Below are 25,143 nucleotides of genomic sequence, written 5' to 3'. Positions count from 1 at the left end.
AAAAAAAAATTAAGTTAGGCGAAATTCATTGAATTTGGCCATGAAGATGAAGAACATGTTTTCAACGTATTGAAGAAGCCTTGCTTTGGTAACAAGGTTTTCCCATAAGGAAGAAATTAAATAAAACCAAAATAATAATAATAATAATAATAATAATAATAATAATAATAATAATAATAATAATAATAATAATAATAATAATTAAAGTTTGACCCAAATTCTATATGAATTAACACATAAATTTGTGTTATAAAGGGAATTTAATCTTTTCCCATTAAAGAAATCACATTATATTCTTTACCCAATCTAATTAAGAAGTGTAATTGAACCCAATTATTGAATAAATAATAGGTTTTATTAAGATAAATAATTTATATACATGCCTTATGATATTTATTTTTGTTTGTTAGTCACCAAAATAGCCAAAATAAAATAAAACAAAATAAAATAAAATTAATAGTTTGTTAGTCACCAAAGTGGCCAAACTATGAATGATATTTATATGCATATAAAAATTATCAATACTAATATATGTCTATGATGAAAAATGGATTAATTGATAAACACTAGTCATTAGAACTTAAGGATTTTACTCAAAAGTAAATCAATTATTTTGAGAATTATGAAGACAATTGTAGGAACAATTCAACAATAGGTGCAGAATTTGGCAATTTAAAATTTTCCATAACCTAAAGTTTCATGCATCATGCAATCACATTAAGCTATTGAAAAATACATTATTTAGTCTCACTAAATCATGTTTCTATTGCTGGATAGGCCTAATTGCCATTAGGAAAATTTTTTTCCCAAATTACGCCAAGCTAGGGTTTTGGAGATAACATACCCTCAAGGCGCAGAATCAATAATTCCTACCAAATCTGGTTAGTGAAGACTCTCAAGTGCTAGTCCTCTAGCTTGTCCACACAAGCACTTGACCAAAGCAGCCTTGATCAGCCAAGAACTCTTCCTTGTTCTTCAAAAGGGAGCAGCTAAGAAGAAGGGAGGAAGAGTATGTTTTGTTTCAAGAAATTTCTAATTGGAAGTAAGGAGAAACAATTTTCTCAAGGTTTAATTCAAGATTAGCAACACTTGACTATTTTGAATTTTGTTTCGAGGATGAAGATGAAGCTAAAAAAGAGGGAGAGGAAGTATGGCCGACTAGCATGGAGGAAGAAGACAACATTTACTCCTTCTTATCCCTTTTTAATCTCTCATTTAATATAAGTTAACAAATGGTGAATATTAATTGGTTAATCAAAATTCTTGTCCCAATCTCATTAGTCCATTTGTCAACACTTAATATTAATAAAGAGATTAAGATTTAATTAATCATAATTAATTAGGCCAAGAATAATTAATTAATCATAATTAACTAATTAATGTTCCTCTTTCTTTGATCAAGTCAAAATATCAAAGTTTGACTAAGTCAAATTGGTCAACATTTGACCAAGTCAAATTTCTCTAAAATTCATTTTCTTCCTTTAGCAAATTTTCAAATTTATATTTAAACCATTTAAATATTAACTTTTATACTTAGATAAATTTAGTTTCAAGTCATGCTAGGAATTTTGCAATCTTTTTGCAAAATAAATTTATTAATTCAATTAATCAACTAAACTCTTTAATCAATTAATTAAATCAAGTATGCTTTGATCAAAATACTCTTATGTGTGTGACTTACTAGGTTTATCACTAATTGGCAATGAGATTGGAACTGTTCCAAAAATGAGAATGAAATTTTGATTTCATTTAAGTTCTCATAAGTCATAGTTAACATCTAGCATCATGTGCTATGACTACCTAACTAATTATGAATTATATCTCTAATTTATAAACCTTGATCATACATACCATGCACTAGAATCTCTCTGTTACAAAATCTCAATTCTAACTTGTCAATATTAACTTGTATACTTAGATAAATTTAGTTTCAAGTCATGCTAGGAATTTTGCAATCTTATTGCAAAATAAATTTATTAATTCAATTAATCAACTAAACTCTTTAATCAATTAATTAAATCAAGTATGCTTTGATCAAAATACTCTTATGTGTGTGACTTACTAGGTTTATCACTAATTGGCAATGAGATTGGAATTGTTCCAAAAATGAGAATGAAATTTTGATTTCATTTAAGTTCTCATAAATCATAGTTAACATATAGCATCATGTGCTATGACTACCTAACTAATTATGAATTATATCTCTAATTTATAAACCTTGATCATACATAACATGCACTAGAATCTCTCTGTTATAAAATCTCAATTCTAACTTGTCACACCTTATCCCTAGTAAGGCATGACATTTTCCCGTAGTATACCTAATGAATTACCGAACTCCACCTACCGATAACCCATTAGTTATGCTACAAAGGATTTTAAAATAAATCATAGCTTTTTATCTTATTAATTCTTTTACGGAAAACTGCATGAGAATAGTTAAAATTTCATGTAAACATTCATCGGAAATAATAATAGACTAAATATTACAAAAGTTACATTTCCATACGCTTTAAAATACAATACAAATAGTTACAACTCAAAATACTTTAGTAATGCAGTGCTTTTTAATACAAACTGCTCAATGTCCGTACATCCATACATATAGGTACAAAATACATCCAAAGGAATCACAAGGGTATACCTAACGTAAATACCACAATCAATACCAAAATGTTGCTTCCAAGTCTCTCACTCGGCAGCCTTTTCCTTTCCCTTACCTGCGACAGCATAAGGAAGCTATCGCTGAGTATATCACTCCGTGGTGCACAACTAATAACTTTAAAACTTAAGGTAAAACACAATTTGTCAAAGCATAATAAATCACATTTTTCTTAAGCATGAAAACTTCACAATAGTTCTAAGTCCATAAGAGCCATTTATTGGAATAACATTTCAAATGAGAAATCACACTTTATAAATCACAATTCACAAAGCATTAGTGTTGCCCACATCAACACACAGTTCAGGCCATGACACAAAATTTCACAATTAGTGCCGTGTTGTACAGCACGACAAAGCAATCTCAACCTCACTAACCGTTATTAATGAGGGAAGGGCTAGCTAGCTAATGAGTATTATGTAGTTTTACCCCACTAACCATTATTAATGGGAGACATAATCATATCAAATATCAAACCCCAAGTAGCCGTTACTACTGGGGAGTTCTGAAGGGACTGTCATGCTAACTGTGGTTTCAAAACAACTTTCAAGAGTTTCTAAATTAATAATCACAATTACAAAATAATAACATATTCAAATTATCATAAAACTCATAAAAGGGGTGGTAACACACAAATTTCTCAAATGTAAGAGAAAAACCATACCTCATTTAAAATAAACTTATTTCAAATCAAACTCATTCAAATAAACTCATTCAAATAAATTTACAAAGTTGAAACAAAGAAAAAGGTTAGTGGTGCACAAACCTTCAATGCTCTCCTTTCCCTTTACTCACTATTCCTTGTCCGTTCCAACTTCTTTTTCTACTGAAAATACACAAATAGAATACCTCAATAACAATCTAAATTGCTGCAAAAAACTCATTACATGCATGTCACACCCTATCCCTTATAAGGCACAATATGTTCCCATAGTATACCTAATGAATTACCAAACTCCACCTACAGATAACCCATTAGTTATGCTACAAAGGATTTTATAACTTTTTATCTTATCAATTCTTTTGCGGAAAACTGCATGAGAATAGTTAAAATTCCATGTAAACATTCATTGGAAATAATGATAGACTAAATATCACAAAAGTTACATTTTCATAAGTCTCAAAGTAAAATACAAAATAGTTACAAACTCAAAATGAGATAGCAATGCAATGCTTTTAAATACAAACTGCTCAATATTTGTACATCCATACATATAGGTACAAAATGCATCCAAAGGAATCACAAGGGTATACCTAACGTAAATACCCACAAATAATACCAAAATGCTGCTTTCAAGTCTCTCACTCGGCAGCCTTCTCCTTTCCCTTACCTGCGATAACATAAAGAAGCTATCGCTGAGTATATCACTCAGTGGTGCACAACTAATAACTTTAAAACTTAAGGTAAAATACAATTTGTCAAAGCATAATAAATCACATTTTTCTTAAGCATGAAAACTTCACAAGAGTTCTAAGTTCATAAGAGCCATTTATTTGAATAACATTGCAAATGAGAAAATCATACTTCATAAATCACAATTCACAAAGCATTAGTGTTGCCAACATCAACACACAGTTCAGGCCATGACTCAAAATTTCACGATTAGTGCCGTGTTGTACACCACAACAAAGCAATCTCAACCTCACTAACCATTATTAATGAGGGAAGGGCTAGCTAGCTAATGAGTACTCATATAGTCTTACCTCACTAACCGTTATTAATGAGAGACAAAATCAATATCAATTACCAACCCCAAGTAGCCGTTACTACTGGGGAGTTCCGAAAGGGACTGTCATGCTAACTGTGGTTTGAAAACAGTTTTCAAAAATTTTCCATTCAACAATCACATTTATAAACCAATAAACACATTTAAATTCATCATAACATCCAAATAAAGGTAGCAACACCTAAATTTCTTAAATGCAAGAGAAAAACCATATTTCAGTCAAAGTAAACTTGTTCAAAGCAAACTCATTCAATTTAACACATTCCAAGCAATTTACAAATTTAAAAATGAAGAAAATGTTAGTTGTGCACAAACCTTCAATGCTCTCCTTTATTATTACCTACTTCTCCTTGTCCGTTCCAACTTCTTTTTCTACAGAAAATACACAAATAGAATACCTCAATACCAATCTCAGTTACTGCCAAGAACTCATTATATGCATGTCTAATGCATCCCAAGTTAGCTTTGAAAATTTTAGAATATTTTGGTTTTGGGACAGCTTGGTGCCCCAATCTTTGAACCCAATTTTTACCTAGTTTCGATCATAATTTGGGGAGGTGTTCTTCATGAAAATTGTTCATTTAGGTCTTAACTTTATTTTCCTTTTTGAATCGCCTAATTCGGAGCTGTGTAGCTCAAGTTATGCCCAAAACACCATTACTGTTCACGTCACTGTTCATGCTGCAGATTTTGTTCTGGCAGATTTATCGATCCAACTTCGTTCAGCAATTTGACCAAGTTAAGTCCATAATTTGGTCTAATGTTCTTCATATGAAATGTTCTACTATGTCTTAGGTTTCCATCGGTTTAAGAATCGCCTAAATCGGAGTTTTCTAGAGAGAGTTATAGCCTTGCAAATTTTACTGTTAATTTGGTCAATTTTAGGTGCCCAGATTCTGGCAGATTTGGTGACCCGAATTCGTTTCGCAATTTGATTGAGTTAAGTTCATAATTTGGCATAACATTCTTCATATGAAATATTCTACTATGTCTTAGGTTTCCATCGGTTCAAGAATTGCCTAAATTAGAGTTTTCTAGAGAGAGTTATAGCCATTGAAACTTTACTGCTCATATGGCAATTCTGCAGTTTTGCAGATTTAGTAACTCAATTTTGCTCAATAATTTGATTGGGTTAATGGCATAATTTGAGTTTGTATTCTTCATGAAAGTTTTAGGTCTATATCTCATCTAATTACTGGTAAAATTTTAGGTTATTTTGACCTGCCTAGCTCGAGTTATGACCCAAACACGATTACTGTTCATGTGTACTGTTCATATTGTAGTTTTTCAAGTTTGGTCAGTTTGTTCACTAGGTTTTGGTCACTTTTTGGGCATGCTTCCTAAATGAAAATTGTGTCATTTAGTGCCTATTTTCAGTCCCAATTGGTCCCATACCAATTGGACTTGTAAAATTTTATTTTTGATCCCTCAAAGTTGACTTTTGGTCATGCTTCATACCCAATCCGAATTTGGCTTTGATTTAAACACTTCTAACACACTTAATTAGGTCACAAATGGCCATTTCTTTCTTTAAACTATGTCAAAGACATCATTTAGCACTTCTTCACATTTTTGGTCTCTAAACCCTAATGTTCAAAATCCTAATTTTTCTCCCATTTGGCCAAAACCCTAGTTTAGGTTCCATATATGTTTTCTTTCATTTTCTTATGAAATTTCATCATAATTTAACTTCATTCCAAGCTTATACAACTAATCTAACATGAAAAGAAAATTACCTCTTGTTGATTTCTTTCCAACTTCACTTTTCTTCCAATTCTTGTTTTCCTTGCTTTTAATCTCTCAATCAAAGATCTCTTCGATGTTTTCTTTTAGTGGGCTATGAAATTTATGAAGGGAATTTAAGAGAATTAAAACTTGGGAGGGGAAATCAATGAGGGGAAGAAGTGGAAGAAGAAAAGAAAAAGAGAGAGAGAGAGAGAAAGAGAGAGGAGAGGGTGGTGGCCTCTTATGAAAAAGAAGAAATGAAGAAGACATTTGTCTTCTTATATATATATATATATATATATTTATTTATTTATTTATCCCCAAAATTAGCTTATTAAAATTATAAATTTTAATTGTGTCATAAAGATAATTAAACTTAAATTTTTATTCCCTCTTTTTTCTTTTTTTTTACATTTACACTTAATTTTTTCCTTTTAATTAAATAATTAAATTTAACTATCAAAAGCCCATAAGTCTTTCATTTTAATTTTGTCATAATGGAAATGAAAGTTTAAGTTTTCATTTTTTAAATTTTCTCTTACATATTTTTACTTGAATTTTTCTTCAATTTTTATCCCATAATTCAATTCATTAATTTAATTTAATTTAATTGACATTTTGGTCAAAACTCAACTTTTGAGGTGAATTGACCAAAATGCCCCTCATTGGGTCATAATCCTTCTTTTTATAATACCCGATGAGTCCTTAGTTTTTTGGTTCACTAGAATTTTTATTGTGTCTATCTCAATTAATTTTTTTTTTATTTTTGGTCCTCAATGTGTCTTTGAATAGTATTAGTCACGGACCAAAAATGGTACTATTCGTAACTCGGAGGTTCGGGGTGTTACAATGCATGTCTAATGCATCCCAAGTTAGCTTTGCAAATTTTAGAAAATTTTAGTTTTGGGCAGCTTGGTGCTCCAATCTTTGAACCTAATTTTTACCTAGTTTCGATCAAAATTTGGTGAGGTGTTCTTCATTAAAATTGTTCATCTGGGTCTTAACTTTATTTTCCTTTTTGAATTGCCTAATTCGGAGCTATGTAGCTCAAGTTATGACCAAAACACAGTTACTATTTACGTCACTGTTTACCCTGCAATTTCAGTTCTGGCAGATTTATCGATCCAAATTCGTTTAGCAATTTGATTAAGTTAAGTCCATAATTTGTCTAATATTCTTCATATAAAATGTTCTACTATATCTTAGGGTTCCATCTGTTCAAGAATCGCCTAAATCGGAGTTTTCTAGAGAGAGTTATGCCATGCAAAGTTTATTGTTCATATGGTAAATCTACAGATTTCCAGATTTCTAAAGATTCAGTGATTCAATTTTGCTTAGTAATTTGATTGGGTTAAGTCCATAATTTGGCCTCAAGTTCTCATATGAAATGTTCTACTATGTCTTAGGTTTCCATCGGTTCAAGAACTCCTTAAATCGGAGTTTTCTAGAGAGAGTTATGACCATGCAAAGTTTACTGTTCATATGGTCAAATTCTACAGCTTCCAGATTTCTGTCTCCAAGTTCAAGCCAAGTTTTAGGCAATTTCTGAGAAGTTTCTAGGTTGGGTCTCTTCATGAAAATTCTAGCCCTATGTCTTAAGTTTCATTTTCAATTGGTTTCACACCAATTGGAGTTGTGTAGCTCAATTTATGAGCTGTCAAACACACTAAACTCAGTACGCAAATTCTGCCCTAGGTTCAATTTTTCATTTCTTCAATTATTCCCACTAACCAACCTCAATTAACATTTAATTCACCCAAAATGACTATAATTTAGCTTTGACACATTAATGGCACTTCCTAGCACAAACCCCACAATTTTCAAACACCAAAGTTTACAATTTTCCCTAATCCTACCATTTCATTACCTCCATTCATCAACCCAATGTCAATTCAAACTAAATAAACCTCAAATGATCATAATTTAACACTACACACTCCAATTTCACTCTCTAGCACCAAAGCTCTAATTTTTCCATGAACTCTAATCTCCCATAATTAAATTTATACACATTTCATGCAATTTCTTTACTCTAATTATTTATACTACTTCAACTAAGCTTGATTTTATTATCATTTTCATTAAAATACATTAAACCCTAATTTTTCTCCAATTTGGCCAAAACCCTAGTTTAGGTTCCATACATGTTTCCTTTCAATTTCTCATGAAATTTTATCATAAGTTAACTTCATTCAAAACTTATACAACTAATTTAACATGAAAAGAAACTTACCTCAAGTGATTTCTTTCCAACTTTAATTTTTCTTCCAATTTCTCTTGCTCTACTTGCTCCAATGTCTCACTCAAAGTTCTCTTTAATCTTTTCTTTTAGTGGGTTATGGGATTTATGAAGGGAATTCAAGTGAATCAAGACTTGAAAGGGAAAACAATGGTGGAAGAAGATAGGAGAAGAAGAGAAAAGAAGAGAGAAGGAGAGTGAAGAGGGGTGGCAGCACATAGGGAATAAAAGGGAGGGGTTTGTCTTCTTTCATACCTATTTTATTTCTTTTAATTAATTAATTAAATTTAATTGTCAAAAGCCCGTTGGTCCCTTAAATTTTTATTATGTCAAAATGGAATTTAAATTCTAGAGTTTTGCCTCTTTTAATTTCTTTTCACTTTTACTCTAATTTTTCCCTCAATATTTCTTCATAATTCAATATTTTATTTTCATTTAATTAAATTGATATTTTGGTCAAAAATCAACTCTTAAAGTGAATTGACCAAAATGCCCCTTATCGGGTCATAATCCCTCTTTTACAATATACTTGGTAAGTCCTTATATTTTTGGGTCACTAGAATTTTTATTGTATCTATCTCAATTTAATTTTCTATTTATTTTTGATCCTCAAGGTGTCTTTGAATAGTACTAGTCACGGATAAAGAATGGTACTATTCATAACTCAGAGGTTCGGGTGTTACAATTCTCCCCTTCTTAAAAATAAATTTCATCCTCGAAATTTACCTAGTCTTAGTCTCTGAATAGCTATGGGTGCTGTCTCCTCATGTCCTCCTCACGCTTCCATGTAGCCTCTTGGCCTAAATTATGGTTCCACAACACTTTCACTAGAGGTATTTGCTTGTTCCTCAGTTGCTTCACCTCATGTGCCAAGATCTTTATGGGCTCTTCATCATATGTCAGGTCTGGATTCACCTCAATCTCCTCTACTGGAAAAATGTGAGAGGGGTCTGATCTGTAGCTCCTCAACATGGAGACATGGAAGACATTGTGAATCTTTTCCAACTTCGGAGGCAATGCAAGTCTATATGCCAATGGACCCACTCTTTCCAGAACCTCATATGGCCTAATGAAGTGAGGACTTAGTTTCCCCTTTCTACCAAACCTCATGATCCTCTTCCATGGGGAAACTTTCAGGAACACCTTATCACCCACACTGTACTGAATATCTCTTCTCCTTAGGTCAATTTAGGACTTCTGTCTATCCATTGCAATTTTGAGTTTGTCTCTAATGAGCTTAACCTTTTCTTCCGTCTGCTGCACTAATTCTGGGCCAATCAACTTCCTCTCGCCCACTTCATCCCAACACAAGGGAGTTCTACACTTTCTGCCATAAAGTGCTTTGTATGGAGGTATCCCGATGCTTGACTAATAACTGTTGTTGTAGGCAAATTCAATTAAAGGCAAGTGTGTGTCCCAACTCCCTTCAAACTCAATCACACAAGCCCGAAGCATATCCTCCAAAATCTGAATGATCCTTTCAAACTGGCAGTTTGTCTGTGGATGGAATGCTATATTGAAGTTTAATCTAGTCCCTAGGGCTTTTTGGAGACTACCTCAGAATCTAAAAGTGAATCTAGGATCTCTATCAGACACAATAGACACTGGCACTCCATGCAACCTCACCACTTCATCAATGTACAGTTTGGCCAATCTTTCCAGGCTGTAATCCATTCTCATTGGCAAAAAGTGTGCAGACTTGGTCAATCTATCAACAATAACCCAAGCTGCATCATGATTCTTTTGTGTACGTGGAAGTCCTGTCATGAAATCCATAGTGATTCTTTCTCATTTCCACTTGGGAATTGGCAATGGCTGTAGCAACCCTGCAGGCACTTGGTGTTCTACCTTTACTTGCTGACAAGTTAGGCATTTGGCAACATATTCTGCAATGTCTTTCTTCATTCCTCTCCACTAATAGTGCTCTTTCACACTTTTGTACATTTTGGTTCCACCAGGGTGTATTGCAAAAGGTGAATCATGTGCTTCCTTTAAAATGGTCTACCTCAGTTCAACATTCTCAGGAATGCACATTCTGCCTTTATATAACAACAAGCCCTCATCATTTACTGATAATTCTGGTTTCTTGCCATCCCGAGCCTCTTCCATTAACTTCACATACTTATCATCCTTCTGTGCAACTGCTTTAATTTGTTATGCTAGCATTGGCTTCACTTGCCAAGTAGCTACCATCTGCCCATCTTCATTAATCTCCAAATTAGCATGCAATGCCCTTAACTCATGAACCATGGACAATGGAGAAACCCTTAAACCAGCCATAGTCTTGCGACTTAAAGCATCAGCTATAACATTAGCTTTTCCAGGCTGATAGTCTATCAAACAATCATAATCTTTTATCAGCTCTAACCATCTCCTTTGCCTCAAATTTAACTCCTTTTGTGTGCCCAAGTACTTCAAAATTTTATGTTATGTGTATATATAACATCTCTCCCCATACAAGTAATGTCTCCAGATCTTCAAGGCAAAGATAATGGCTACTAGCTCCAAGTCATGTGTAGGATAATTCCTCTCATGCGGTTTAAGTTGGCGTGAAACATAGGCAATGACATTCCTATCTTGCATCAACACACAACCCAATCTGTTATGAGAAGCATCACTATATATGGTATACTCCTTACCCAAAGTGGGCAAGGTTAAGACTGGAGCTTCAGTTAAACGCCTCTTTAACTCATCAAAACTTTCCTGGCACTGATTAGTCCACTGAAATTTTACATCCTTCCTAAGTAGCTTGGTCAGTGGAGATGCTAGCATGGAGAATCCCTTCACAAACCTTCGGTAATACCCGGCCAAACTAAGGAAACTCCGAACTTTCGTGACATTTCTTGGTGGCTTCCAATTAAGAATGGCTTCTACTTTGCTAGGATCCACCTGGATACCCTCTGCAGATACAATATACCCCAAAAATGTAATCTCCTTTGGCCAAAACTCACATTTCGATAGTTTAGCATACAACTGCTTCTCCCTCAGAGTCTGCAATACTATCCTTAAGTGCTTATCGTGTTTCTCTGCATTCTTTGAGTACACCAAAATATCATCAATGAACAGCACAAAAACTGGTCCAAATATGGCCTGAAGATAGTGTTCATCAGGCCCATAAAAGCAGCTGGAGCATTAGTCACCCCGAATGGCATTACCAAGAACTCATAGTGGCCATACCGAGTCCTAAAGGCAGTTTTAGGAATACTTTGCTCCTGCACCCTCAACTGGTAGTAGCCCGATCTCAAGTCAATTTTGGAGAATACAGTTGCATCCTTTAAGTGATTAAACAAATCATCGATCCGTGGCAGATGATATCTATTCTTTATGGTCACCTTATTCAACTATCTGTAGTCTATGCATAGGCAGAGAGTACCATCCTTCTTCTTCACAAATAATACTGGTGCTTTCCAAGGTGACACGCTAGGGCGGATGAAACCCTTATCTAATAATTCTTGCAATTGCACCTTTAACTCTTTCAACTCAGCAGGTGCCATCCTATAAGGAGTGATAGAGATTGGCTCCACACCAGGCATAGTCTCAATTTCAAGCTGCACCTCTCTTTCCGGAGACAATCCCAGTAATTCTTTCGAAAAGACATCTAAAAAATCCCATACCGTAGGAATATCTTTAAGATCTGGACTCCTCATCTGGGTGTCTATCACATGAGCTAGATAAGCTTCACATCCCTTTCTAATCATCTTTCTAGCAAGTGCAGCTGAAATGATGTTGGATGGCAATAATTGCCTCTCCCTGTGTATCACTATGTCTGCATACTCGGGAAGACTAAAAGTGACTGTCTTTAGTCTATAATCGATCATGGCGTGATGCCTGGCTAACCAATCCATGCCCAAGATGATATCATAATCTCAGAAAGGCATGTCAATTAAGTCTGACAGAAATGTATGTCCTTGGATCACCAAAGGACAATGCTTATACAATTTGTTCACCCTAACCTCTTGTCCTCAAGGACTAGTCACTATCACATCATAATCCATTTTCAAGCAAGGAATGGCAATAGAACATGCAATACTGGCACTAACATAAAAATGTGTAGAACCAGGGTCAAATAGCACATATACATCTCTACCAAAGATGGAGAAAGTACCAGCCACAACATCTGATGTCTCAGCTTCCTCCCTCTGGCGCATGGTGTACACCCTGGCTAATGCACCACTCTACTCTGGTTGGCTCGCTGTGCCCTAGCTGCCAGAAGTGTTACCTCTACCCCTGCCTCGATCTCTACTAGCTGTCTGTTGTCCTCTAGAAGCAGAACCTTGAACAGATCCCTCAGTGGTGTTAGGCAGCCCAGACTTGCGAGCACTAGTGGAATTTCTAGCAAAATGCCCACTTCCACCATGGTTGTAACAGGCTCCTATGGCCTTATAACATACTCCTCCATGAGTCCTGCCACAAGTCTCACAAGCACGGGTAGGAAAGGAACCCCTAGATGTCTGCTATCCGGATCTAGGTGGCCTCTGCCCTGAGAATCTTCCCCTACTAGATCCTCTGTTACTTGGTCCCCTAAAGCTCTTTCTCTTACTCGGATTACTACTTGGACTCTGACCTGTAGGCTTACAGCTCTTCTCTTTTTCAGTGGTTACCTTCTCAAATGCCCCTTCCAGTTCTATCCTTTCCAATCCAAGGGCCTGTGATATTAAGCCAGAGAAGTTGTCATATCGAAACCTAACCACTTGCAATCTCAAACTAGGCCTCAAACCGGCCTTAAATCATTTGCATCTGTCTCTATTGGTAGTGAGTAGGCTTCCAGCACAGTGACTGAGGCAGGAAAAGTCTCTCTCATACTCGGCTATAGTCCTATTCTCTTGCTTCAAACTAAGAAACTCTTGTAGCTTCATATCTACATATGTGTCAGGAACATACTTCTGTCTAAATTCTCTGAGAAAGTCATCCCATGTCAACACAGGGGGCTCAACTAAATTGTGAGGAATGGTCTTCCACCACTCATATGCATCTCCATATAGTAGAGAGACCGAGTATTCGAACTTCAAATCATCGGTGCAGTACAGTTTCTTAAATACTCTCTCCATCCATTCTAACCATTGCTCAGCTTCCAATGGGTCCACTGTACCCTTGAACTCTATTGCCCCATACTTCCTTAACTTGTCATATTATCTGGATGGGGATGATGGTTGCACTGGAGGTGCCTACACAGGAGCTTGGACTGGTATATTGCCAGCCATTTGCTGAAATAGTGCAGTCATCTACTGAGCGAACTGAGCAAGAAACTGTATGGGTGGGATGGGTGCAGCCGATCCACTGGCATTCTGAGGAGCTGGGGCTTCCCCCTGTACCTCAACTACTACTGATTGCTCTACTGTGTGATCCCCCTCTTTCATACTAAATCACAAAGAATTCTACTCCCTGGACAATGAACACAAGGAGATTTGCCTCCATTAGTCCATATTTATGATGTAATGTACTATACGTATCAATTAATGACAGTTGAGCAGTTGTACTTATCAAAATATTTTTAAACATACAATTTCAAAACTTGTATAAAAACCAAAGCTTTGATACCACTAAAACATGTCACACCTTATCCCTGGTAAGGCATGAAATGTTCCCGTAGCATACCTAATGAATTACCGAACTCCACCTATTGATAACCCATTAGTTATGCTACAAAGGATTTTAAAACAAATCATAGCTTTTTATCTTATCAATTCTTTTATGGAAAACTGCATGACAATAGTTAAAATTCCATGTAAACATTTATTGGAAATAATACTAGACTAAATATTGCAAAAGTTACATTTCCATACGCTTCAAAATACAATACAAATAGTTACAACTCAAAATACCTTAGTAATGCAGTGCTTTTTAATACAAACTACTCAATATCCATACATCCATACATATAGGTATAAAATACATCCAAAAGAATCACAAGGGTATACCTAACGTAAATACCCACAATCAATACCAAAATGCTGCTTTCAAGTCTCTCACTTAGCAGTCTTCTCCTTTCCCTTACTTGCGATAGCATAAAGAAACTATCGCTAAGTATATCACTCAGTGGTGCACAACTAATAACTTTAAAACTTAAGGTAAAACACAATTTGTCAAAACATAATAAATCACATTTTTCTTAAGCATGAAAACTTCACAATAGTTCTAAGTCCATAAGAGCCATTTATTGGAATAACATTTCAAATGAGAAATCACATTTCATAAATCACAATTCGCAAAGCATTAGTGTTGCCCACATCAACACACAGTTCAGGCCATGACACAAAATTTCACGATTAGTGCCGTGTTGTACACCACGACAAAGCAATCTCAACCTCACTAACCGTTATTAATGAGGGAAGGGCTAGCTTGCTAATGAGTACTCATGTAGTCTTACCCCATTAACCATTATTAATGAGAGACATAATCATATCAAACATCAAACCCCAAGTAGCTGTTACTACTGAGGAGTTCCGAAGGGACTGTCATGCTAACTGTGGTTTCAAAAGAACTTTCAAGAGTTTTTAAATCAATAATCACGTTTGCAAAACAATAACATATTCAAATTATCATAAAACCCATAAAAGGGGTGGCAACACACAAATTTCTCAAATGCAAGAGAAAAACCACATCTCATTCAAAATAAACTCATTTCAAATCAAACTCATTCAAATAAACTCATTCAAATCAATTTACAAAGTTAAAACAAAGAAAAAGGTGAGTTGTGCACAAACCTTCAATGCTTTCCTTTCCCTTTACTCACTATTCCTTGTCCGTTCTAACTTCTTTTTCTACTGAAAATACACAAATAGAATACCTCAATACCAATCTCAATTGCTGCCAAAAACTCATTACATGCATGTCTAATACATCCCAAGTTAGCTTTGCAAATTTTAGAAAATTTTGGTTTTGGGCAGCTTGGTGCCCCAATCTTTGAACCCAATTTTTACCTAGTTTCGATCAAAATTTGGTGAGGTATTCTTCATGAAAATTGTTCATATGGATCTTAACTTTATTTTTCTTTTTGAATCGCCTAATTCGGAGCTGTGTAGCTTAAGTTATGACCAAAAAACGATTACTATTTACGTCACTGTTCACCCTACAGTTTCAATTTTGGCAGATTTATCGATCCAAATTCGTTCAGTAATTTGATCAAGTTAAGTTCGTAATTTGGTCTAATGTTCTTCATATGAAATTTTCTACTATGTCTTAGGTTTCCATCGGTTTAAGAATTGCCTAAATCAGAGTTTTCTAGAGAGAGTTATGGCCATGCAAGATTTACTATTTATATGATAAATCTACAAATTTCTAGATTTTTGTAGATTCGATGATTCAACTTTGCTTAGTAATTTGATTGGGTTAAGTCTATAATTTGGCCTTAAGTTCTCCATATGAAATGTTCTACTATGTCTTAGGTTTCCATCGGTTCAAGAACCGCCTAAATTGGAGTTTTCTAGAAAGAGTTATGGCCAAGCAAATTTTACTATTCATATGGTCAAATTCTACAGGTTCCAGATTTCTATCTCCAAGTTCAAGCCAAGTTTTAGACAATTTCTGGGCAGTTTCTAGGTTGGGTCTCTTCATGAAAATTCTAGCCCTATGTCTTAAGTTTCATTCCCAATTGGTTTCAAACCAATTGGAGTTGTGTAGCTCAATTTATGGGCTATCAAACACACTGAACTCAGTGTGTAAATTCTGCCCTAGGTTCAATTTTTTATTTCTTCAATTATTCCCACTAACCAACCTTAATTCACATTTAATTCACCCAAAATGACTAGAATTTAGCATTGACAGATCAATGGCACTTCCTAGCACAAACCCCACAATTTTCAAACACCAAAGTTTACAATTTTCCCTAATTCTACCATTTCATTACCTCCAATCATCAACCCAATGTCAATTCAAACTAAATAAATCTCAAATGATTATAATTTAACACTACACACTCCAATTTCACTCTCTAGTATCAAAGCTCCAATTTTCCCATGAACCCTAATCTCCCATAATTAAATTTATACATATTTCATGCAATTTCTTTACTCTAATCATGCATACTACTTCAACTAAGCTTGATTTCATTATCATTTTCATTAAAATACATCAAACCCTAATTTTTCTCTAATTTGGCCAAAACCCTAGTTTAGGTTCCATGCATGTTTCCTTTCAATTTCTCATGAAATTTCATCATAAGTTAACTTCATTCAAAGCTTATAAAACTAATCTAACATGAAAAGAAACTTACTTTAAGTAATTTCTTTCCAACTTCAATTTTTCTTCTAATTTTTCTTGCTCTACTTGCTCCAATGCCTCACTCAAAGTTCTCTTTGATCTTTTCTTATAGTGGGTTATGGGATTTATGAAGGAAATTCAAGTGAATCAAGACTTGAAAGGGAAAACAATGGTGGAAGAAGATAGGAGAAGAAGGGAAAAGAAGAGAGAGGGAGAGTGAAGAGGGGTGGCAGCACATAGGGAATAAAAGGGAGGGGTTTGTCTTCTTTCATACCCATTTTATTTCTTTTAATTAATTAATTAAGTTTAATTGTCAAAAGCCCATTGGTTCCTTAAATTTTTATTAAGTCAAAATGGAATTTAAATTCTAGATTTTTGCCTCTTTTAATTTCTTTTCACTTTTACTCTAATTTTTCTCTCAATATTTCTTCATAATTCAATATTTTATTTTCATTTAATTAAATTGACATTTTGGTCAAAAATCAACTCTTAAAGTGAATTGACGAAAATGCCCCTTATGAGGTCATAATCCCTCTTTTATAATATACCCAGTGAGTCCTTATATTTTTGGGTCACTTGAATTTTTATTGTGTCTATCTCAATTAAAATTTCTATTTATTTTTGATTCTCAAGGTGTCTTGCACTAGTCACAGACCAAAAATGATACTATTCATAACCCAGAGGTTCGGGGTGTTACATAGCTGGAGCCATAGTTTATGTCTGAAACTCTTTTCTGACTAAGTGTATCTATCCTGGCGAGAAACTTAAATCATTAAGAACAATTAAATAAACATAGGATTTTATCCCAAGTTACTTAGGGTAATGGATCCCATCTTGACTGACACCTACCTCCATATATAACTAGTAGGAGCCAATATATGCCCATATACTCATACATAGTACAAGTATAAAAGCAGTATTAAACTCAAACCACTTATATACAAGATAACTGTGTTGTCTTAGGTCAAGGGATTATATGCACTAACATAATCTTTATGACATTATATTGATAAGAGTAAAGTCCATGTGCATGTCATAAGTGTCACTGGTTCGTCCTACTCATCAAATAAGTGCCCACCATATTTGTCTTATGGTATGTGACTCACAATTCTATCCCATTAGTATCTCATACTAATATATGGAAACAAACATTAATGACAACCTTTTTGGATAAATCTTGTCCCATATGAAGTATCCTAGATTGTGAACCATAATTCATAATACTTGCGCAAGCATGTTCTGTCACTCATATTCTTAACACTTTACGAATAAAACATCAAACAAGAAATTAAAAGACTTTTTCCATGAAACATAAAAAATTTATATTAACAGAAAAGAATAATTGCCTTTATTGATGAATAAATGTTTACAAGATACAAATAAATGATATGCTTTAGGGTATACTACTAACAATCTTCCACTTACACTAGAGCCATTCATTACAATATCTAAGGCCCATCTTCTCAAGATGCCGGTCTAATTGATTTTGTGTCATGGCTTTCGTGAATGGATCAGTTGGATTATCAAATGATGCTATTTTTTGCATTGTTATATCACTATGCCCAACTATTTCTCTGATAATGTGATAACGCTTTTCTATGTGTTTAGATTTCTAGTGAAACTAGGGTTCCCTTGCTTGAATCACAGCACCATTATTGTCACAAAACAAAGGAATTAGTGATTGAATAGAGGGGATCACTTCAAGTTCTATTGCGAACTTCTTTATCCAAATAGATTCTTTTGCAGTATCCGATGCAATAATATACTTAGTTTCTATAGTAGAGTCGGTAGTTGTATTTTGTTTGAAACTCTTCCAACTAATTGCCTCTCCATTACATATGAATATAAAACCGGAGATAGACTTTCTATCACCCACGTCTGATTGAAAATTAGAATCTGTAAAGCCATCTAGTTGAAGATCACCTCCTTCATATATCAAGATTAAATCCTTAGTTCTTCTTAAGTACTTAAGGATATTCTTGATAGCTATCCAGTGTTCCAGACTTGGATTGGATTGAAATTTGCTAGTCAAATTAACAGCGTAAGTGATATCTGGATTAGTACACAACATTGCATACATTAGACTTCCAATAGCCAAAACATATAGAATCTTGGCCATTTTTTTTCTCTTTCTTCAGGTATCTTTGGAGACATATCCTTAGAAAGATAGATACCATGTCTTACCAGTAATAATCCTTTTTTGGAATTAAGCATGTTAAACTTTTTTAAACCTTTTCCAAATACAGACTTTGAGATAAATCTATCATTCTTTTTGCTCTATCTCTATATATGTGAATTCCTAGAATATAGGTTGCTTCCCCTAGGTCCTTCATGGAAAATGTATTTGACAACCTGACTTTTACATGAGTAAGCATACTGACATCATTACCTATTAATAATATGTCATCCACATACATGACAAGGAAATTGATTGCGCTCCCACTAACCTTCTTGTATACACATGGTTCATCTTCATTTTTGATAAAACAAATGATTTAATGGCTTTATCAAAACGGATGTTCCAACTACTTGAAGTTTATTTTAAACTCTTGTCAATGCAATGTCATAAAGATCATGCTAGTGCATATAATCCCTTGACCTGAGATAATACTGTTATCTTGTATATCGGTAGTTTAAGTTTAATACTACTTTCATACTTGTACTATATATGAGTATATGGGCATGTGTTGACTCCTGCTAGTTATATATAGAGGTAGGTGGTAGTCAAGATGGGATCCGTTGCCCTAAGTAAATGGGGATAAAGTCCTATGTTTATTTAATTAGTCTTGATAATTTAAGTTCCTGGCCAGGACAGATAGACTTAGTCAGAAAAGTTTCTAACAAAAAAGTCTTATTAATCAAAGATTGGAATTAAAAGAAAACATAATATTTGATGCAATTGGACTTTGACATAAACCATGAATCCAGCTAAAATTGAGATTTTATAACGGAGAGATTCTAGTGAATAGTATGTATGATCAAGGTTCGTGAGTTGGAGATGTAATTCATAACTAGTTTAATAGTCATAGCACATAATGCTCGATATCAACTATGACTTATGAGAACTTGAATGAAATCAAAATTTCATTCTGATTTTTGGAACGATTCCAATCTCATTGCCAATTAATGATAAACCTAGCAAGTCACACACATAAGAGCATTTTGATCAAAGCATACTTGATTTAATTAATTGATTAAAGAGTTTAGTTGATTAATTGAATTAACAAATTTAGTTTGCAATAAGATTACAAAGTCCCTAGTATGACTTGAAACTAAATTTATCTAAGAAAGTATATAAGTTAATATTTAAATGGTTTAAATATAAACTTGAAAATTTACTAAAGGAAGAAAATGAATTTTGGAAAATTTTGACTTGGTTAAATGTTGACCAATTTGACTTAGTCAAACATTGACATTTTGACTTGGTCAAAATAAGAGGAACATTAATTAGTTAATGATAATTAATTAATTAATCTTGGCCTAATTAATTGTGATTAATTAAATCTTAATCTCTTGATTAATATTAAGTGTTCACAAATGGACCAATGAGATTGGGACAAGAATTTTGATTAACCAATTAATATTCAATATTTGTTAACTTATATTAAATGAGAGATTAAAAAGGGATAAGAAGGAGTAAATGTTGTCTTCTTCCTCCATGCTAGCCGGCCATACTTCCTCTCCCTCTTCTTTAGCTTCATCTTCATCCTTGAAACAATATATATATATATATATTTGATGTAAGTTAATTATTGTCCAATCAAGTTTCAAGGCATTTAATTTAGGATAGTATATTATATTATCTACCTAAAGGAGAACTGTAGTATGCTCTAATTATTTAAAGTTACTTGAATCTATTTTGAGCATATAAATATCATATTGCAGTTGTTTCTCTTCATTCGTAAGCTTAATCTGTTATTATTTTAATGGGTTGAACTTCTTTGAATAGTGTGAGCAAGTCAAGTTTCATTTAGGTGTCTTGAACCTTGACTTGGCATTATTGGAAGATAAACTCATTGCTATTATAGATACAAGCAGTGAGAAAGAGAAGTTATACCGTAAGCAATGGGAATGGTTGAATAGATTGACCTTATTTTTTTGCGAATGAATATTGTCAACAATATTAGGGTTACAATTTCACAAACTTAAAATGCAAAAGAATACCTTAAACTTTTGAAAGACATGCTCCACTCTGAAATTAAGTCACTCACTGATACTCTAATTGCATAACTCAAGACCATGAAGTATGATGGGTCAAAGAATATGCAAGAGCACATTATTGGAACCAGTGATATTGCAACAAAACTAGAAACTTTAAGGATGACGATTGATGATTCCTTCTTGGTGTAGTTCATTCTAAACTCATTACTTCCTGAATATGGGTCATTTCATATTAATTAAAACACTATTAAGGATAAGTGGAATGTTAATGAATTGGCTAGTAAGCTAGTATAGGATGAAACAATACTAAAGAATCAAGGGACTCAGTTGATCAACATTATGGCTCAAGAAGCTGGTAAAGGAGTTAAAATTAAAGTCTACAAGTTTAAGAAGAAAAGGAGAGGATCTTCAAATGTTACTCAAGCTGAGGAAAAGGAATAACTAGCAAATAAGTGTCATTTTTGTATGAAAGTAAGATACTATCAGAAAGATTGCTTGAAACATAAATCTTGATTTGAAGGAAAAAAAAGGTAATCTTTATACTTATGTACTTTTCAAATCGAACTTATTTGAAGTTCCTAATAATACTTAGTGATTTGATTTTGGTGCAACTAATTATGCATCCAATGTGATGAAAGGATTCCTTATTGTCCAAACAACAAACCTAACTAAGACTTCTTATTTATGGGGAATCGTATGAAGGTTCCAATTGAAGGCATAGAGACTTGCTATTTAGTCTTAGATAATGGCTATCAACTAGACCTATTACAGACCCTTTATGTGCTTTTAATTTGTAAGACAGTCATTTTTGTTTCAAAACTTAATGAATTTGGGTTTAATGTTAAGTTTGGGCATGGTTATTTCATTTTATTTAATAATAATGGTAATTCCATTATTGTTTCTGGAATTCTTACTGATGGTCTATATAGTCTAAAAATTGATGATAATTTTGTTAATCTTTGTCACTTATAACAATGTTAGAATTAAGTGTAGCAAATTGAAAGAAAAATTCTACTTTCTTGTGGCATAAGCGTTTGGATCACATGTCCAAAGAAAGATTAGAGAGGTTAGTAAAGAATGAGATTCTATTGAGTCTAGATTTTACAAATCTTGATGTGTGTGTGGATTGCATTAAGGGAAAGCAAACCAAACACAATAAGAAATGAGTCACAAGAAGCAGTTAGTTTCTTAAAATTATACACATTGATATATGTGATCCTTTTGATGCTCCATCTTTTGGTGGAGAAAAGCGTTTTATCACCTTTATTAATGATTTTTCATTAATGATATATTTAATGAAAAATCTCAATCAATAGATGTACTTGAAGTACATAAATGAGGTTGAAAGGTAATTAAATAGAAAGGCCAAAAATAGTAAGTTTAGATAAAGGTGGTGAATACTATGGGAAACATAATGAATTGCAACAATATGTCCTAGTTCAGTTGTAAAGTTCTTAGAAAGTCATGGCATATGTGGACAATATACTATGCCAAGTACTCCTTAATAAAATGGGGTGGTTGAAAGGTGAAATTAGACTTTAATGGATATGGTTAGGTGTATGATAAGTAACTTTTCTTTATAGATATCTTTATGAATGTATGCACTAAAAATTGATGTATACTTATTAAATAGGGTTCCTAGTAAGGCAGTCTTAAAAACACCTTATGAATTATGGACTAGAAGGAAACCTGGTTTAAAGGCACTTGCATATTTGGGGTTACTGAGCAGAGGCAAGAATTTACAATCCACATGAAAAGAAATTAGACTCTCAAATGATAAGTGGATACTTTGTTAGTTACCCATTGAAATCTAAAAGGTATAGGCTTTATTTTCCAAACCATGGTATGAGAATTATGGAAACTAGTAACGCTAGATTCCTTGAAAATGGTGAAGTTAATGGGAGTATTGAGAGACAAGATATAGATATACAGGAAATTAATGTTGATTTTCTTGTGCCTATTAATGTTTCTATATCCACCTCTACTTCACACGTTGTTCTAGTAGTTGTTGAATGTTCTAACAATGCTACACAACATGATTGTGAAACACACCCTGAAGAAGCTAACCCACGAAGAACTAATGAAGGTGAACAAAAAAAAATGCCATTAAGAAGTTCTCAAAGAGAAAAGAGATTGGCAATTGCTGATGATTATGTGGTTTACCTGAAAGAATTAGATTTTGATATAAGGAATCTATAAAGATTCATTTTCACTTTCATAAGCCATAGAAAGACAGAGTCTATTGGTTAGAAACTATGATAGATGAGTTAAAATCAATGGAACAAAATAAAATATGAGACTCATTAAATTGCCTAAAGTATCTAAACGAGTTGAGTGTAAATGGGTCTTCAAGGCCAAGGGTGATTCGAATGGCAATATTGAATGATATAAAGTAAGACTTGTTACTAAGGGTTATGGTGTTGACTATAAAGAGACTTTAAAGACTCATTAAGAATTTTTATGACATTGGTGACTCATTATGATTTAGAATTACACCAAATTGATGTGAAAACAACCTCTTTAAATGGAGAACTTAAAAAGGAAGCTTATATGGACCAACTTTGGAACGACCCAAACTGAGGGCTATTACCGGTGTTAGGGATTAGGTTAGCTTAAGGCTGCTAAAACTTGTAGTAAGCCTAAAAACCTGTTAAACATAGAACATTTTCATCTTAACCATAAATTAAGCATCTCATGTCATTAACACTTTGCATTTTTACTTAAAATATTTAACATAAACTATGAAAAATTGGTTTTGAATTTCAACCTTTCATAAAAATCACAAAGTGTGACTTTCACATTAATACATTAGACATCCAGAATATGCATAAAATATGGTAACATACAATTACATTAAACTTAAATATCTTTTAAAACATAACTTTTACAAGCCAACACAATATTCATCGATCCATATTTACATGTCCAGAATAATGTTTTAAAACATATAACAAGAATAAAACTCTTCCTACTACTAACTACCCCAAGATTTCTCTCTACTCTTACAGTTCTGCATTTGGAGTTAGGGGAAAGGTGCAAGCTTACACAAGCTTAGTCAGTAAACTAACCAAACACACATAACTTATCTTTCTCTTTTCATACATATGCAATGCATCATCCAGATGAACTTTCACAATATAAATATTTTACATATGATGGACTTATCACCTGTGGTCTCCCAGATCTAATGTGTTCAGCTTATACAAAGGCTCCTTAGGACTTTCGCTTAGAAGTAGTGTGCTAGGGGCTTATTAGGCCTTACCTGGTCTTGCAACCACAAATCATGCATGATCACATCATAAACATATCATATACATAACATGGGGAGGCCAATAGATCATCCAATGTCTATCGAGCATCAATATCAAATATGCAAAAATGCAATATATTCATGCTCTAGATACATACACCCTAATAAATAATGAAATGATGCATGGGGAAATCATGAATTCAACTTAAAGAATTTACATTTATTAAGGTTAGAGTTACTTACCTCTTATAGTCTATCAACCACTTAATATGAATGATAGCTAGCCTCGAATCCTTAGCTTCCTAAATTCCTCAAATCTGATCCTATAAACATTGGATCCTACAGAGTTGCTCAGAGCTCTAAAACTCTGTACATACATCAAACATCTTATTCTAGGCCATTTTGAACAATAAAATCATGTTTTGGAACCTTAAAAGAGAAGGAAGAATAGGCCTAGTAGAACCCACTTCAGCTACCAAAGTTTTAGGCTCCAGTTGGCTTTTTAGTCTAGTAGCTACTACGATTGCCAAAGTTTTGGACTTCAATTGCTGAACCCTTAGGGCTTAAAAATTTCTTTTCAGTCCAGTAGCCACTATAGCTATAAAACCTAGAAATTTTCTAGGTTTCCTGAAGAGGAATCCATAAAAGTCTATCTCACTATCGGTTGGGCCATACTGCCTGACCTTGCTTGTTAAGAAGCCACCCTTTCCATATTGGGACACTTCCTCGATATGTGTCCCTCTAGTCCACATCTATAACACTTAGAGGTTACGAATTTGCAAGGTCTTCGATGAAATTTGCCACATCTAACACAATCGGAAGCCAACATCTCCAACATTATGATGTCAGGTAACCTTTGCACAAGAAGTTTTAATGTGCATGCTTTAATTGATCCAAGTGCATACTCTTTTGCTAACCCTGATACAATTTTAAGATTAGGATCAGTAGTCCTAAGTTTAGAATGCTTGTTGCTTGTTAGTGGACCAAAGTATGACCCTTCAGTAACAGAAATGATGTGATACGCTTGTCTAATGATGGTTGAGGATAGATATTTTCTAGTTGTCCTAGTAGTTATAAAATTAATAGTTTTTGATGTCATTCTAGGGATGGATTAGCTCTCAACTAATTATGCTACCTTGGATTGTTGAAGGAAAGTAGTGGAGTTTAGAGGATAGGATGG

This window comes from Hevea brasiliensis, chromosome 7, assembly GCF_030052815.1.
Source record: "Hevea brasiliensis isolate MT/VB/25A 57/8 chromosome 7, ASM3005281v1, whole genome shotgun sequence".
Taxonomy (NCBI): Eukaryota; Viridiplantae; Streptophyta; class Magnoliopsida; order Malpighiales; family Euphorbiaceae; genus Hevea; species Hevea brasiliensis.
The sequence above is the reverse complement of the archived record's forward strand: the minus strand, read 5'-3'. Positions refer to the sequence as shown.